Source organism: Triturus cristatus, chromosome 5_1 (assembly GCF_964204655.1).
Source record: "Triturus cristatus chromosome 5_1, aTriCri1.1, whole genome shotgun sequence".
NCBI classification, from domain to species: domain Eukaryota; kingdom Metazoa; phylum Chordata; class Amphibia; order Caudata; family Salamandridae; genus Triturus; species Triturus cristatus.
The window spans coordinates 681,346,123-681,364,871 of record NC_140587.1 but is presented as its reverse complement, the minus strand read 5'-3'; the positions used below and the strand labels follow the sequence as shown (position 1 = coordinate 681,364,871).

At 45.8% G+C, this 18,749-nt stretch overlaps 1 protein-coding gene across 1 annotated transcript in view; it reads right to left on the bottom strand.

The window, feature by feature from the left end:
* LOC146831362 (uncharacterized) overlaps positions 1 to 18,749 on the bottom strand; it is a 1,121,174-nt gene that overhangs the window by 279,038 nt on the left and 823,387 nt on the right. The gene's annotated exons all lie outside the window — the stretch shown is intronic.

Genomic DNA, 18,749 nt, shown 5'->3' with positions numbered 1-18,749 from the left:
AGTTTCAGGCGGCTGATGTCCATCCATTTGGCGACGTCTTTCATCCCTTCGTGTAGGCTGGTTTTTGCGGTGTCGGGCTCTCTGGTGAGGGAGAGAATCAGCTGGGTGTCATCGGCGTAGGAGATGATGTTGAGGTTGTGTTGTCGTGCGATGGCAGCGAGGGGTTTCATGTAGATGTTGAAGAGAGTGGGGCTGAGCGATGATCCTTGCGGGACGCCGCAGATGACTCCAGTGGCTTCAGAGAGGAATGGAGGGAGGCATACTCTCTGTGTTCTGCCGGAGAGGTATGAGATGATCCATTCCAGGGCCTTCCCTTGGATGCCAGTGTCATTGAGGCGTTGGACTAGGGTGCGGTGGCAGACAGTGTCAAATGCTGCGGAGAGGTCTAGGAGGATGAGCGCCGCTGTTTCACCGTTGTCGAGCAGGGCTCGGATGTCGTCGGTGGCTGCGATGAGGGTGGTCTCGGTGCTGTGGTTGGCTCTGAATCCGGACTGTGATGGGTCGAGGGATCCGTTCGTCTCGAGGAAGGCGGTCAGTTGCTTGTTGACGATCTTCTCGATGACTTTGGCAGGGAAGGGAAGGAGCGAGATGGGGCGGAAGTTCTTGAGGTCGGTCGGGTCCGCTGTTGGTTTCTTCAGCAGAGCGCTGAGCTCGGCGTGCTTCCAGCTCTCCGGGAAGGTGGCTGTGTCGAAGGAGGTGTTGATGATGTGTCGGAGGTGGGGTGCGATGGTAGAGGCGGCCTTGTTGAAGACATGGTGGGGGCACGGGTCTGTCGGCGATCCGGAGTGGATGGTGTTCATCATGCGTGTTGTGTCTTCGGGGGTCACCTCGGTCCATTTCTGGAGGATGGCGGCGGGGTGCGTAGGTTCGGCCGAACGGTGCGGGGGTGAAACGCCGAAGCTGTTGTGGATCATTTCTGGAGGATGGCGGCGGGGTGCGTAGGTTCGGCCGAAGGGTGCGGGGGTGAAACGCCGAAGCTGTTGAAGAGTACACAATTTGTCAAGTGGCTAGACCAAGGAGTATTTTATGAATCAAATAATACCAGGCTCTAGCCCGTAAAGTTTTTTCCTACGAATGTGTACACTACTTATGACATACTGCTTCTTGTCTTGTGATTTGTACTCTCTCTTTCTTTCTTTTTATAGTGTGTGATTTAAAATTATACAAATAGGATTTGTTTATATGTCCTGGTTACAATTCTATGTACAATATTAATTCTATTTTGTAATAATTGTCTTCAATTTTTAATTGTGTACCTTTAAGGGTTTTATTAATAAATCGATTTTTATTTTTATACAACTGTTAGTGTCAGGATTATTTTTTGGAATATGTGGTCTCACTTCCAAAGAATGCAGATGGTGTGAGTGACAGAGAATGAGTGGAAGAAGTGTGAACATATAACAGATACAGGTATATTTTCCCCAAAGGATAAAACTCTTGTAATACTTTTGCCGACGGTTAAGCCACTCATGAAAATTGTTCAGTTTTAACTCCGTACCACTCAAGAGACACCACACGTCATCGACATAATGATACCATTGAGTAAGGTTCATCTTGTATGGGTTGTTATTATATACAAATACAGTTCTGAATTCAGACACAGATTCCTGAGATATCTTTAAAAATGTTGTTGTTGACACAAAGCTGTGCACATTTCGATCATTAGAAGCATACTGATTATTTGATTTTCGAATACCATTTATAATTCAAGTGCTAAAAGATGTTATTCCAGTCAACACACCACATTTTAGTTGCTGTTTTTTCTGCTAACATCAGAATTGAAATAGGTGATATTAGGAAAACGATCACCTTTATTGTCCAACATTGATACTAATGGAGGCCACAGCATGACCACGCAGCGGACAAGCACAGCGTGTGTGCTGCCAGCTGGACAACGGCCAGTGCAAGGACCCCTGGCCCTCCCACCACCCGACGGCACACTACCACGGAACTCCTAGACCTGGACCCGGTATGCCAAAATAGCTGCATCTCCACCTCCCCACAATCCACCAAAATGCCCTTCAACTGTTGAGATTGCCACTTCTCTAGCAACACAACCTATGAAAGATCCCTCATCACTCTTACCTACAAGACAGAGAACATCCTGCAACCACTCAACGCCGGCTCTCCTTGCAAACATGCCACGGAAATCCGGGACACCATCATCACCCTCTCTACGGACATTGCCTTCATCCCCGAAATGTGGTTCAACCCCTCTTTGAACCCCGACTTCACCATTGCCACTCCCAAAGTCTAACGGATGATACAATGTGACCGCACCAACAAACAAGGTGGAGGCATCGCCACCATCTTCAGGGAAACCATCAGATACACCATCACCAATAACGATCCCACACCTCTCATGGAAAACCTCAACTTCCTACTACAAACTGACACAAAGATCCATGGGACTCCGAGCAACATTCTGCGATGGCATCCCCATTCTCATCACCCCCCCTAGCAATTGACTCACACCACTACGTCCTATTCAATGACCTCAACTTCTACATCAACAACCCCAACAACCCCAACTCTATCACCCTCCTGGAGAACCTGAACAACATCAGCCTCACCCAACAGGTCACCGAATCCACGCACAAAGCTGGACACACACTCTACCCTATTTTCACCCCCAGCAACAGAATCAAATTCAGCCTCGACACAGAACTTACCCGGACTGACCACACCATCCCCAACTCCCAGCACGCGATCACCAGGTGTCAGATCTCCCCCCACCACAGCTGGAGCAAGATCATTGAAACTCAGTGGTCACAGGCCCTCACCACCTCCCAACCTGAGGCCTCAACAGACCTCAACCAGGTGTTTCAGGACTTCACCACCTGGAACAGTGACAGCGCCAAATTAGTTGCCCCACTGAAACATACAAATTCTAATAATAGCTCCAAATGTGCCAGCTGGTACATCCCAGAACTCAGGGCCAGAGAGTGCAATTGCCACCACCTGGAGAAACAATGGAGTACCACCAAGAACCCTGCCAATGGAGCAGCTCACAAAACAGCCCTCAGCAACTATCACTGGCACATCAAACAAGCCAAGCAAGCAGCCATCACCAACTGCATCGACTCCCCAACCAACCACACAAAAGAACTCTTCAAAATAGTCAAAGAATTGCCTAACCTGACAGCCATAGAGAACACAATCCACGCTCTCAGACTACTTCCACATCAAGATCACCAACATCTATAACAATTCCAACATTCAACCTGCCACCCTCAAACCAACAACCTCAACCAACCAGCAAACACAAGCCTAACCATTACTACTACCTGATCACTGCTCACCTCCCTGACCACCTCAGCCATTATGTCTTCCATCCAGTTCAGGGAACACACCGATCCTTGCCCCACAACCTCTACAACCTTGCAACAAACCCTATCAGCGCACAACTCAGCAGCATCCTCAACACGTCCATCTCCACAGCAACCTTCCCAGACAGATGGAAAAACGCAAACATCAGACTCCTCATAGAGAAAGCCTCCACTGACCCCAACAATATCAAAAACTATTGTACAATCTCCGTGCTCCCCTATCCGTCCAAAGCTCTAGAGAAAGCCATCAACGAGAAAGCCATCAACCAGCAGCTCACCAAATTTCTGGAACAAAACCACCTACTGGATGCCTCACAATCAGGATGCCAACCACAACACAGATTGTGCTGATTGCCCCCACAGATAACATGAGAACACTCCTCGACCATGGAGAAACTGTGGCCCTGATCCTGTTCAACCTCTCCATGCAAATCGACACAGTCTCCCACATCACTCTCATCAACTGGCTCCACAACATAGACATAAAGCACGATGCCCTAAAGCCACCACTTTCCTTACAGGATTCAGGATACACACAGAGCATCCGACTGCCTTCTTTCACCTCCGCACCCAAAGACATCATATGCGGCGTGCTACAAGATCATCATTCAGCCCCATCCTGTTCAAACTCCACATTGCCCCCTCCTGATAAACATCATCAAATCCCATGGACTCAACATAATCTCCTATGCAGACAACACTCAACTGATCCTCTCACTTACCAAAGACCGCTCCAACACCTAAGCCAACTTATGCAACGTCATGACCAATGTTGCCAAATGGATGAGAGATAACTGCCTCCAAACTCAACTCAGACAAAACTGAAGTACTGAGCTTCAGGAAGAACACCTCTGCATGGGACCACAGCTGGTAGCCTACAGAACTCGGACCCACACCCACACCGACAGACCATGCACGCAACCATGGCATCATCCTCAACTGCCAACTGACTATGAAACGACAAGTCAAAGCAGTCACCACCTCATGCTTCCACACAAGTCAAGTGTGGTCAAATGAATTTGAACTATACCGTGTGAAAAAGGCTCTGGCACAGCTACGAGGCCGACCTTTAAAACCGAGACACCATTCAATAAGAATTATAAGGCCACACGTTGCCTAATACAATTAATCTACATCGTTTTAAGAGTTTTATTTTCTCAAAAATACATGATTCCAACTATGTTTTATTCATGCTGCGAAATCGTCTGATTTCGCCCAAATAGTGATCGGTCCAGAAGAGAGACCCCACCTTTAAATTCAAAGGGGTTCAAAACGCATCGACCTTCCATGTTTGTTCTGTCCTTTATTTGACCTTGCATGTTGTTTCTTAGGTCTTGCTTTGGCTGTGTAATAAGTGTAGTAATTTCACACTGTTACCTTTGATTTTTCCTTAATTGATCAATCATTGCCTTTTGTCTCTTAGAAAAAAACAGACAAGACCTTGAATCATCAGTTACATGTTGTTTTATGTTGTCTATGTAAGTGATTGGTTTGTCTTTGATGTTGTCTAGCATTTATGCTGTCTTGTTGAGTCATTCTTTGGCTCTTCTAGTTTATTTATTTAGTGATGTTGGTTTTTGTGGTTTGTTGTGCTAATTTTGTTGAAATATATAAAAAGTTCTAAAATGAATTAAATATTTGATAAATTAAAGACATTTTTTCAAATTAAATTCGAATAGGTAGTCATGATTTCATTTTCTGGCGCCCTGATCATTTAGGTGGTAGAATAGGTATCAGCATTGGCTACTTCGTTGTTTTTTTTTTCCCCACACAAGTCAAAGCAGTCACCTCCTCCTGCTTTCACTCAATTCTCATTCTCTGCAGAATATTTAGATAGATCCCAACCAACGCCAGAAAGTCAATTACTCAGGCCCTCATCACCAGCCACCTATACTAAGGCAATGCCATCTACACCGGCATCTATACCCAGTTCCTCAAAAGACTCCATACCATATAGAACGCTGCAGCCAGACTCATCCTGGACCTCCCCAAATGAACTCACATCGCCCCCCACCCTGAGAGACCTCCACTGGACACATTGTAGCACATAAACAACCAATTAATGGCAATTTGCTCCTTCTATGTATTCTGCAGAATGCAGCACACTTAGAAAGAGCAAAAAACAAGGAGGAATTTATAATTTATCCTTGTATCTCCATTCTAAGACCAAGTATTACCTGGCCTTGGTTTTTGCAGCTGCCCCTGCCTTGTAAATCTGGTGCAGCGTCAACAAGCACTGGGTGCTTCAGTGGAATGCCCACTGCAACACCTATTGACCCCCCGTGCTGCGGCAGACTGCAGCAGAAAGGTGCATATTAACAAGGTGGAATTAAGCCATGTTATGTAAATATGGGGAATGTTGCAATACCACCATTCTGGGCTTAAAATATGCCCCCCAGTTTACTGATGATGGTAGTTGGTTCAAATAAGATATGTAGAATGTTTTTTTTGCATTGTCTTCTAATGGGGGACCAGCAGAGAAAGGACTTTTACATATGTCAATACTTTCCTGATGCTAGGTGCCCATGACTTTGGTGGACAGAGGGGATACAGCTTCAATAGATTAAAACGTCTCTTAGGAACCCTTATAATCTCTTAAGAAACACGTGGGAATATTTAGTGAAGTAGAAAAAAGCATACCAAGAAACAACGATTGATCAAAGCGTATGCTTCACCAGTGAGAAGACGCCCCAACGCCCTAGAGGGGTAACTGACCATGCCACCTCCACAACAAGCTTCAAGGGGCCAGTAAACTTGCTATCAACCAGGTGTTGGCACAGCTCTGCAAAACAAATATCAAGCTCCTTTAAAATGAATATGTAGAGCCCTGAATAATCCTCAACCTTGCTTTCCCCTCACCTAGCCCTTCAGTGCCTTGCTGGCATAATCCAAGCACTCCACCCATGTTTGCGTTGAGATCTTGTGGCTGCCCCTGAATCTGAGCCTATACATCTCAGAAGTCAGTCCAAACTTACTGACTAGGATGGCCTTCAAAGCAGTGTAGCTTGTCTGGTCCTCTACCTCTAGTGTAAGGAATGTGTCCCTCCTTGCCATGGGCATGTACCTCCATAAACTACCACAACTCCTCTATAATTCCCCAGAACTCCTCTGGAACCTTGTGTACTCTAAAAGCCAATCCCTAGGCTGCAAACCATTTGTCTATGTCATCCTCACCACATAACGGTACCAAATCCTTTGGGATTATGGACTCACCAGTGGACACTGCAGGTATGCTGTCACCATTGCTGTTGCTGGACCCCACTTGTAGGGCTCTTATGTCCAGCTGACTGAGACTGAGCTCATGGGACATCTTCCTCTCCTCTATGGCTAGTCTCCTCTTCTCTAGAACCTGTTATTTATCAGCCAAAGCAGGTTTCTGTGCCTGCTCCAGCTTGGCAAGCTCCACTTTGAGTTTTCTTTCCTACCTCCTGTCTGCCAACTCCTCGTGGGACAGGTTCCTGGAGGAGACACTGCTCCTTTGTCTGGGAGCCACTAATGCTCCGGGCAAGTCATTGGCCCCTTCTAGTCCAAATCCACATTGGACTCCAGAATCAGGCCAGTCTCCTTTTCAGCAATTTCCTGTTCCTTCTCCCGCCCATGCTCACAAGCCCTTCTGTAGCTCCATCTTCCAGATGAAAGCCCTTGTAGACTCTTGAAAGTCCTTACACAAATTCTTTAGTTGGAGCACGGTGTAAGATTCTAACATGGACAGCTCAAAATCAATTATTGCAGGTGCTGCTTTTCCAGAGTGAGACATAATTTTAGCAGGAAACCCAATTAGGGAAAATTGAAAAGACTCAAATTGGTCTTAGTATAGAGTTTTAGTGAACAATGAGTTACTATATGGTATTTCACAAACACAAGTCCTATCCTCACCGCTTATCACCAATGTTAGAAATGGGGTTTCTGGTCGCACCTCGTCCTTTCTGGTCCCAGCAAGTACTGGGGCAGCATTAGACTCCCTGTGCAATCCCTAGCAGCATGGGGATTGCCCTCAGCGGTCTGTACTGTTTCCCCAGCCCGGCTGTTCAATGCAGCCGGGCTGGAGATACTTAAGTGCGCGTGTGTGTTTGGCCAGCCTGAGACGGCCGGCCAATTGCACATGCGTACTTAGAAGTGTACATAACAATACTCTTTCCCCCTCCCATGCCCCGTCTCAGCCCTTCCTTGCACAAGCTGTCTCAGAGCAGGCAAATGAAAAATAAAACAATTATAGGTAATCATTTTATTTTTCACCTGCTGGCTCTGAGCCAGTGAGGCGACGCTCCTCCGCTATTGCCCCTGCTGCACACACAGGCACTGCAGTTATAGTCCTGAGAAAGGCTACTGCTGGTTGACACAATCAGTGCTGCAGCCCGCTAGCAGGATTTGAAGTATAGGCCCTGGGTATATGGTATACAACTTTATAAGGGACTTACCAGTACAACACATATGCCAATCAGGTATACACGAATGACATCTTGTTTAGGGGAGAAGCACGTGCATGTTAGCACTGGTAAAGTGCTTAGAATCCCAAGGCCAAAAAAAAGAATCAGCAAAAACAGGAGGCAAATGGCAAAAAGTCTGGAGAAAGACCACCCTAAGAATAACAGATCTAACAACGCTTAAGAACACATAAAGGTAGAATTATACTGAAAGTCGTATAACCTAATACCCATCCGAGTACCTTCCTTTTGGTGAACCCATCACCAGGTTAATCGCAGCATGTCGTACGTGCACACAGACCTGATTATGGCACACACTTATTTTACCAGTGTGATTGTGTCTGAGACAAAGGAATGTTTATTCAAACAAAAGCACACAAGGACTTTGCAGACAAAATCAGACTTCTCTCTTCTGCAGATGTATAAAATAAAAGTAGAGTCAAAAGAATCTCTTGTATTTCACAATAACCGGATCTAAGTCAATCATAAATGTAAAATAACGTTATGACACTTATTCAGAAAAGGGTGTCCTATGAGCACACGTGGCAGTTGAGTTCTAAGCCTCCCTTTTGGTAAAATAAACCATACAGGGTATATCTAAAGACAGATTCTGATATATAACTGATTTAAAAATATATAGAGGCATGGCCGATTATAATGTTGTAACGTGGAAAAATGTCCATAATGGCCAGGGAAACTTGGGAAGTGATGGGCCTTAAATAGACGTTCTCAATTTCACTGAGAGGGGAATTAAAGCATGCAAACACCTTACCCCTTAATGGGAGGGGTTATCTCCTCAAGGTAATTTGTTAAAACATAAGACCAATTTGAGCACCTTACAGCACTAATTTCAAAGCAATTGTCTAATGTATGTAGTATCTTTCCTCACTTCCACCTTCTATGACCTTACATCTTTTCATTCACCCCCTCCCAAGAAATATCTCGGCCACAAATTAGACCGAGATTCTGCATGGAAGACACTTGGGGCCATATTATCAAGAACAGCGATAACATTATCGCAGTTTTAGAGGCAGGAAACTGCAGTTAAAGCGACGATAAGGGGCTTGATAATATGCCCTAGAAAATTCCAATAGAAGCCCAGGTTTGATGTCCTTCACAGCAGAACCTGGACTTCTATTGGAATTCTCTAGGGCATATTATCAAGCCCCTTATCGCCGCTTTAACAGCAGTTTCCTGCCGCTAAAACGGCGATAATGTTATCGCCGTTCTTGATAATATGGCCCTTGGTGTACAAATGAAAAATGTATAGTGCTCTCATATTCTCAGTCCGCATGCTGTAGCAATGTTTCTTGGGTTAATGAGACTTCACACCCTCAGAAATTAGCTACCACTCAGAGTTCAAGAAATGTACAGTTTTAGACAGTAGGCACACCAAAAGATAAACCAACCATGTAGTGCCTAACCTCAAATAGCACTAGTAAAGGTAATGATACTTCGATAACTTGGAGATAATGTTATAAAATACTATATCAATAGAGTCAATGAAATGTGTACACATCAAGTGTGAAAGCAAGCACCCTCTGGCGGCAGGGACAATCATCAGAAAGAAGTGAACCCCAGCTGAGCTTGAACTGTCACTTGAAAGCGCATTCATCTGCCAAGCTTTCAGAATGGTCCTAACATCCATGACATGCAAAACACACAGATCGCTGCAGTGCGTTCATTTATCCACTATTTCCTCTGAGTGAGATTGAGATGAGAACAGCAGATCACACAAATGACCCATCAGAAGGAATTTTTTACTCACATTCTTACCTGCAAAACGTAGAACCTTTTTATTCTTTTGTGTTTTTTTCTTTTTTATTTAATGAGGCACATTCGCAAAAAGATTTATGAGTATGCAAAGTGGTACTACAAACGTACTCTTAATGCACCCTTACACCCTTTGTGAATCGACACTGAAACATCCAACTCCTTATTACTAAAAGTGAAAAGAGAGCATACTCCTAATTGTACTAACTGTATATGACTAGTCCATGAATATTCCGATTTGATTCCCATGTTTTAGGGTAATTCACAAAAGCATGTAAGAATATGTAAAACTTGTGGCAGAAAGCCACCGACACAAGTAGTCCACGCCTAGAGGTGCTTCTTGAAACCTGCCCGAGAATCCCACAGCACAGGGAACCTGAATTTGTGGTGACCGAGTGGCAGACTTCAAGCCCCAAAACAACTCGCGGCAGGGAGCTGCAGACGCAAGTAGCCCGCATCCAGACGTGCTTCTTTAAAACTGCCAGGGAGACCCGCAGCGCAGGTTGCGCCCAGGTGTGGCTGTAAGCAGCAGGGCTGGGCCCCGCCTCTTGGCTCTGGCCTTCTCAGCTTTTACGGCTTGGGAATATCCTAATCTGTATGTTTTGGTTCCATCCTGTGGACTGGAAGTAGAGATACAGGATGAAAGTAAAATCTACAACGGAACTCATGTAACCTGCTTTAAATTTGATTTGCACTGTATGGGTAATCAACCTGGGGATAAAAAAAGGGGAGAGGCTTTGCCAAGTTCTGTTAAAAGTTATCTCACATCTGTTATGGGCACTATTGAGTCTGAGATTGACAAGGTTGAGGCAAGGATGGACAAAAACAACATCATGACCTCGACAGAACCTGTGCAGAATCAGTCTATTAGGGATACTACTGATATGACCCACGAGCGCTTACTCATTATGAACCCTTGATCCCCACCAAGGCTATTGCTTCTACAGCTACTTTTCCACCTACTAACTCATGTACTGCACAGGACCTATATGTCCCAACAACTCCTGAAGTGATATCCCAGGCAGAGATTCCCCCCTGTAAGATAATCAGGCAGGGGGCGGCAAGATTGACACATCCAACATCCCCACCGTGCCAAAACGAAGCCTAGAAGCTCAGACAAATGTGGGAAATAGGAACGTCAAGAAAATCTCTTTAGAGAATTTCAGCCCCAAACAAGTCTGGCTGAAACTGTTTGGAACTGGACCACCGGGAAAGTCAGCTTAAAAACATAGCACAATCCTGTGCTACGACAATCGAAAAAATCACTATTATGGAGAGGAAAATTAACAGCATTTCCATAACCCAGGTGAAGCTAATAGAAAAAGTGGTCTCTCTGAACAACCAAGGGAAGGCTCAAAGTGAACAGAAAGCAATAGATGGAGCCACAGATCAAATACATCCAAATCCACAAGGAGTGGAATTGAGACGCCTGCAAACCCCTCACACAGAGAGTGACCTAGCAGATATATTAAGGCAGACGACACAGGCAGCTGTAGACCCATGGCGCACATCTAATAGGGATTTAAGGGCTAGAAGCAGCGCCACTCGACATGAGGTAAAGGGTATTCAACCACATATTCCCCCACATTATCCCTCAGAGTGCACACCTTATATAATTGTTTTAGAGAATGTACCCAAGCTAGACCAAATGCAAAATGAGTCACAAATATCTTTAACGAACAAAGTCTCTTTTTGGCTAAGGAAAAACTCTGTCTGGTCCAGTAAACCGTCTAACAAAAGTGATTCCACAAGAAGAGTCTTATCGGTTGGCCCATTCCCAAAGCCATCACAAGGAGACTGTATAATTATTAATTTTAGAAACGTAGGCCTAGTTTGTGCTTTATTGAGATATCTCTATTACATATCTCCCTCCACAGAAGGTATTAGAGCTCAACCTTTAGGGTTTTTTCTACCACCCGAGATTTTTTATGCCCCCAGTTTTCCAAGAAGAACATATGCAGTCAGGTAGTAGGTTTGATGAAGGAATATTCCAACACCAATCAAACTACCGTTGTACGTTCAACAGATTTGAGATCCTGTCTTCACTGAGACACCAAGACTGACAGCTATGGCTACAGTCGGAAGAAGAAGTTACAACAACACCAAAACCCCTAACGATATCCACACCTGCACAAAATGCTATGAATCTTGGGATTAACCAGACAAAGACTTTAAGTATTTTCTCATGGATCGTGGCAGGTTTGCATACTAAGCTAGAAAATCCAGATTGGTGAACGTTGGTAGAAGAATATACCATAAGTTGTTGTCAAGAGACCTGGCTTAAGGACACACCGTACATTGATAGGTATGACTCTTACTCGGTTCCTGTCATCCCCTTTAAGTCAGGCGGGGCAAAAGGAGGTCTGACCACCTTTATCTCTGTATCACTAGAAGTCTTAAGGATACAAGAACTTACTTCAACATCTTATTCTCATTTGCTGTTAATAACTCTCCCAAAGTCCTTTAATCTATTGCTGATTAATTACTATTATAATATATTTGACCACACAGTAACTAAGGTCATAGATGGGCTGGAGGATGCCATAAATGAAATACAACATGGTCATGGGAAAGAACTTCAAATTATCTGGGCAGGAGATTTGAATTTACAAGTATGTGAACCCAATGTATCAATAATATGTGGTATATGTGATGAAGCTGATCAGCCCCTTACACACTTTAAACACTCTCCTTATAGAGTCTCCCTAAAGAGTAGCTATAGCCAAAGATCTGATATTTGCACAGGCGTATGATCCGACCAGGAACTTGCAAATCCCTACCTATGTAGGGCCACGCTCAAATTCAAAAATAGATCACATATTAATCACTAAAGACCTTTTACCACTCTGTAGAGGGTGTAAAATGCTGATTAGAAGCTAAAGTGATCATAATCCTATATCACTGTCCCTAGATATAATTCTGGGGAAACAGCGAGGAAAAAAACAACAATATAAGGTCCTGTACAATAAAAATAGGGGCATAAACATCAAGTGGGGGAAAATTGCAGAGGCGGCGTAAAAGGGGCGCAAGTCCCACATAAATCTGCCCCAAAGTATTTTGTCTGACTGACTGATGTAAAACAGTACTACAGGAGTACAACTTTCCAAACTCCAAAATACCTTCTCTCGTTTCCATTTTTCTTTTCATTTATTTTCTTCAGCTTGTGTATCACCATCTACCTTGTTTTAAATGCTCAATCTTTCATCTCAGAAAGTTTGTCTTTCTTCTGCTGTTTTCATATTCGTCATTTTATTTTCCCTGCCAACCTATGTAAGATGTTTCTTCCAGCAGGCTCTATTGCTCCCTTTTTATAATTACTCTCATTGCCCACCCTAGGTATTACTTCAGTTATCTCCTTTTCTGTTCCTTGGTTGCTCTCCCTCTTTTTAAACATCTCGTTCCCTAGTTTCCCCCTGAACTTTGTTTTTTTTTCTTTCATACATTATAATTTTAGCCCATGACTGTATACGTGCAGTGGTTGAAAGTGGTAGGGCCCCATCCACCACTCTTGGGCTGTGGTAAAGAGGAGGTGAAATTAACGAGTAATGCACTTCTAATTCAAAAACATTTTAAAATAGCTCCTGGGTTGCCCAAGGAAAATGGTTATGCATCATCCTTCGAAGTAGAGTGGTGAACACGTTTAAGTACAAGAACTCTAAAATGTGGTTGGAAAGTGAAAAAAAGCAAATGGACAAAAGTCAGAATTTCAAATGGCTTTTCAATCCACTTCTTTTTAGTGTAGAACACATTTAGAGTCCCTCTTTGCTTCTATATTTCTGCTTGCTTTTGTCCTAAATGTTATTCTTAGCTTAATTGTATTTGTCCAGTGAAATTATGCTTAGAAACCTATTTTCGAACAGCCCACATTTTGAATCTATATTGAAAAGCTAAAAGCATACTCGAGCTGCGAAGTACTACCAATATATTGAAAACCATCAAAAAAGAAATAACTTTTTTATGATTACAACGGAAAAGTGTACGGGTTAGTGCAAATGAACAGGTTTTAAGATAGGCATGACTGATTATTTAAGTTTTATTTTTATTTTGCTGCCACCATTTAATTGTAAAGAAGCATTCTACCAGGAAGAGCTACCAAGAATATGAAAATGAAATTACTAGTCAGCTAGTAAATTAGCATCTTAATTATAAACCACTCTCACATGAATTATTAAAGTAATGAAATCCTACTTTTGATAAAAGTGCCCGAGCAAGGTGATTAAATATGAATTTGTACAGTTAATATTCCAAGTTGTGGAGAGTGTAATTAGTGTTTGTTTATCCAACCTGGCACGGCTACTTCAAATCCAAAGTCAAGGCATATTTTTTGAGCATTTCTAACGCACTTTGTACCGGATTTATAGCAGAAAATTGTGTTTGCAAAGCCTTTACTGTACTAAGTGGCAGGATTTGTGTATACAAATTACTAATGTGAAAAGCACTGAATAGAATTCACAGTTCACAAATGGATTTATGTTTTGCAATTCTCATATCTTGATTCCTTGCAAGTCGCTAGCAAATGAGGTGATAAAAGTAAACACCTCTTTCTCAATTACAATGAAATGTATCCTGCTAATGAAAAACGCCGATAGGCCATTGACTGCCGAGGCAAGGAGTTAAATATTGCCAACCTGGAAGCTGTCGATGGTGCGAGAGACAGCTACCATCAGCAAAGGTACAAGCCAGTGACTTAATAGGCCTCTGTATGCTCTCTTAATGTTCCTTTGTTTATGTTCCACTTTCTGAGAGCCTCATCTCTAGGGGGGTCTCAATAAGGGTACACTGCAAAATGAAAATGCATAAACAAATGACTGTCTGCAGTTTCTTCATCTCTGCATTTGCACTGGTGCTTAATATGTAAAAGAATAAGTGCCAGAGCCCTTGTCGGCCACTGTACCTTGCAGCACCCAATGCCCCTGCCGGGGCTGCCGATGACAGTACCAATACAACTACCAAGCATCACATTCCTCTAAGTGTGACAATTCAGACTATTTCAAGCCCACAAAGCTATAATAATGGCTTGGCCTTCAGGTATTAGCCACTTTTAATGTGCATTGATTTAATAAAGAACTGTTGTCGTGCACTTCAAACAGTGCCACCATGTGGCAGACAGTCATAAGTGCTGTGTTTGACAAGTAAGTGCTGAGCACCGGAAACCACCGGCTCAAGTGAAGCACTGATTTGCATCTGTGTGCAATGAGACTTACTTCCTGTCTCCACCACGTTAATATTAATGCTGCAGGACGTATGTGACTCATTGCGCATCGACCTATTAGGGAATTATGGTGTGTGTTGTACATTCGGTGATTTCATCAGATGTTGTTCTTTTATTCCCTCTCTGAGTAATTGGTAAGGGTGGCTTATCAGGTGCTCATATTTCAACTTTTAACTAAAATGATTATCGTTTTGGTATAGTAGTTCTGCTGGCATTCTGCTGAAGTCTCATAAAATTCACATCTTGCCAGAAGTTCCGATTTCTGCCTAATTTGCACATGTGCACCCAAGAGTTTGGTATTTAATCTCAAATTTAGAGTCTACAATTTTCAGGACCTAATTATGAATTACATTGTATGCTCCATGAACCTGTAGTGAGAGGCAGGGTGTCTGAAAATGTTGCTAAGTCGATTTTGGGACAGAAGTTCACAAATTCACATTTTACCGAGGATCGCCTTCATCGACACACTGTCTACCACAAGCCGAACTCAAAAATTGTTGTTCATTTGATTAATTTCATTGCTGTAAAAATCGGGGAAAAATCTGCCAGCTACAAATGTATTTGCCGGTAGGTGGGCTTGACTGTTCTGCAACAATAATAGCACCTGCCATTTACAGCACTGTGAAACGTCATGACTTTTGCATGAACAGCTGTATAACAACATGTGGTGACAGTTCTGTCACAGCCTGGGTTACATTCCAGCGCTGTGTTTGCACCGTTTCTGAGATGCGATTTGGCCTATTCGTTGCTCTAACAAATGGATCGATCAGACACAGCACAAGGAGGCGGATCACAGGAGTCAAACAAATCCTGCCTCTTCAGTATTCATGCGGGAGGGCTGCATTGGCAAAGCCTTGCGATCACCTTCAAATATTGAGAACGCAGCCTGTGATATACAGCAGATGCCCAGCTGTTATTCTCTCTCACACTGTCTCATAGCTGAGGGCTAGTAGTCACTATGCCAATAAAAAGTCCGGCAACAGCAAAGGGACATCGGTGAGACCAGGCTTCCCCCCGCACACCCGCCCCAACACCAACCCTCTTAGACCTGCAGCTGCCACTGGAACTCACGGATGGATTGCTTCCCTTTACAAACAGATACCATCCCAAAGAGCAACCACTAAAGACCCGGGCCGGGGAGGCGAAGCGGGACTCAATAGAGTCCCGGGCTAAACGCCGTCCGGAGGCGGGAGGCCCTCCCCCGCCCCACATTAGCATTGCCCCCACGGCTAAGCCGGCGGGGGCTAGGATTGGCCCCCTTAGACAAAAGCCAGCCCCCCCAATCAGGGGGTGAACCGGTGAGTGAGGGTGGGATAAAAGGGGGCAGACGGCACCAGGAAATCACACTCATCCCTCCCCCTCGGATAGGGGGAAGAAGAATCGGCTGAACTGACCTGACCTTCTGTGGGTAGATTGCGAAGACGGCCGCCGGTTTCGCGCCTTTTTCTGCCAGGACAAAGCACAACAGCTGGACTGACCCGACCGGCTGTGGATTATCGAGAAGGAGACGACCGCCAGTTTCGCCCCCCCCTTTTGCCAGGGCAAAGCACAAATGGGCCCCAGGCTGGGCGGCCTTGTTCCAGCCTCGAATTCGACTCTCTGTAAGGTGACTGGAAGCTCCCTACCGTTGGGTGAGTAGCGGAGCAACCGAACTGAGCGGCAGCAAGAAGAGCGTTCATCCGCCGTCCCGATCCATCATCCGTGTCAGCAGCACGCCGGGGGCCTTGCCAACGGACAGGGGCAGCGTGCATGGAGCCTCCACCCCGCCCTGGGATTTGCGGGAGAAGCGTCACGGACACCCGCTACCGCCATCCAGGTGACTGCCTCGCCATAGGCTTGTAGCGGCAGTTTGAAGCGACGGGGGGCAGCGTATTTAGGAGCCTCCACCCCCGCCGTCCATCCAGGCCGAACAACACTCCTCAATCCCGAGCGCCACCACCCGGGAGCGCTAAAGAAGTAGTCCGGAGCAACACGAGCAAAGGGGGGCGCGCTTAGGGAACAACTCGCTCCCTTAAAGGCACAGGAGCGCTAAGCAAGAAGGGTTTTCTGCCGGCGGCGAGCAGCGCTAACACGAACGGGGTAGAGGCACTGTGGCTGAATGGTTACGGGCTGAGACTCTTACTGTCATAGTTTGCGTGAATTCCCAGCGTGTGTGTGCTGGTGGATCTCTTGGGTGCAGGCAGTTTGCTTTTCAACAAGAGCAGCTGTGGTTGCACAGCACAGAAACTGCAACTGAGGGCACAGGAATAAGACAAAGATGGCCAGGAAGAAGGGGGCAACTGGAAGAAAGAAGCAGGTCCCGGCCCAGTTCAGGGACTTGCAGGAGACACCAGCAGCACCAAAGAAGGGACGGAAGAGGCACAGCAAGGGGTCAGGCCCAGACCTGGATGAAGATCTTCAGGACATGCTGGAACAAGCCAGGGCCCTGGTGGAGCTGAAAGGGCGCAGCTGGATGGAACAACAAATCAAAGAAGGGGCACAAAAGAATGGCAAAAAACAGCGCCAGGCATCACCAGCACCGCCACCGCCACCGCCACCGCCTAAGAAGGCAGCAAAGGGGAGGCCTGCAGAAAAACCGGCGGCCCCACAAAAGAGCAGAGCTGCACCAGTCAAGAAAAGAATGGTCAACCAGAAGGCCAAAAGGCAGAGTCGCAGCATCGCCAGTGCAGGTGGCCAGCTCCGAGTCGGACGTCAGCAGTGATGATGAGGGGTCTGTGGCCAGCTCGGCGGCCCCTCAGGAGAGACATGGGGACAATGCTCAGGGTAAGCATGATGTGCCGAGCAGCGAGCGGGGGCACACGAAGGGGCAGGGGGCCCGAAGCAATGTGGGGCAAAACGTTAACTTGGGAACCCAAATGGGGGGGTAACAACTTGGCAATACAAGGGACATGGCTCATGCACCTCCCATAGCAAACAGATATAGGATACAGGAGGTCAGATTTCCAAGGGGAAGCCTGGTTAGAGGGGCCTACACAGCCACCACCATGGATGCCCTGGTGGCAGTGGCCAGGGAGGGGGGCCCCTTTCCATGGTCACGCACCGTGGGGCACAGGGGGTCAAGAGCATAACACGGCGGCAGGCAAAACGGCTAACGCAGAGGCACCAGCAGTAAGGGCAGCGAGCAAGGAGCCTAATAGGGTAAGCCAGGCAGGGCAAAGCGAGAAAGCAGGCAGCGAGCCAGCCACACAAGAAAGTAAAGGGGCCCCCGCGGGTGAGATCTCAAGTACAGCCAGAGCGGGCGAGGGGCAAGGCAATAATGGGAAGCCAGCGAGTGAGTACTTACGCCCCTCCCCAAGTGATCCTCCCACGACAACCAAGATGTTGGGGCTGGCCAACCTCATCCCACTCACAGTAAAGGAGAGGATTTGGAGGAAGGAATTTATAGACATTTTCACAACACAGGATAAGAAAGAGGAGGACAGGAGGGCCCGAGGAAACCCAGGGTGGATAGAGCAATAGAAAATTGGCTAAAGGCTTTCAGGACACTGGCATGCGTGTTCATTGAGAAATTCCCACTGAGTGCGGCGGCACTAATCCTCTATGAACAAAAAGTGCATGAGGCGCAGCAGCAGTATCAAGGGGATGCATGGCTGCAATACAATGAAGGGTTTAGGGAAAAAATGCAAGTATGGCCAACAATAGGCTGGGACTGCCAAGACATGGAGGGTTATTCCAAACACATGGTGGCAGCCAGGGAAGGGGTTGGCGCAAAAGAGTGTAATTCACTTCCCTACGGGAGTAAGGGTTGGTTCGAGGGGCAAGGAAAAGATTTCAAAGGGAAAAGCAAGACAGTTAACAAGTCAAGCAAGGCATGCTGGAAATTTGACAAAGATGAGTGTAAGTGGGGAGCATCATGCCATTTCAAGCACACTTGTGGGTCAATGGGGGAGAAGCCACCCTACCATACGATGTCGGTGAGCCACAGGGCCAGGGACAGACAAACCAAAAACGGGCCCTAAGAAATGAGGTACTGGCCCAGATAGGCGGGGTCAGGGGGGAAGGGGGCGGTAG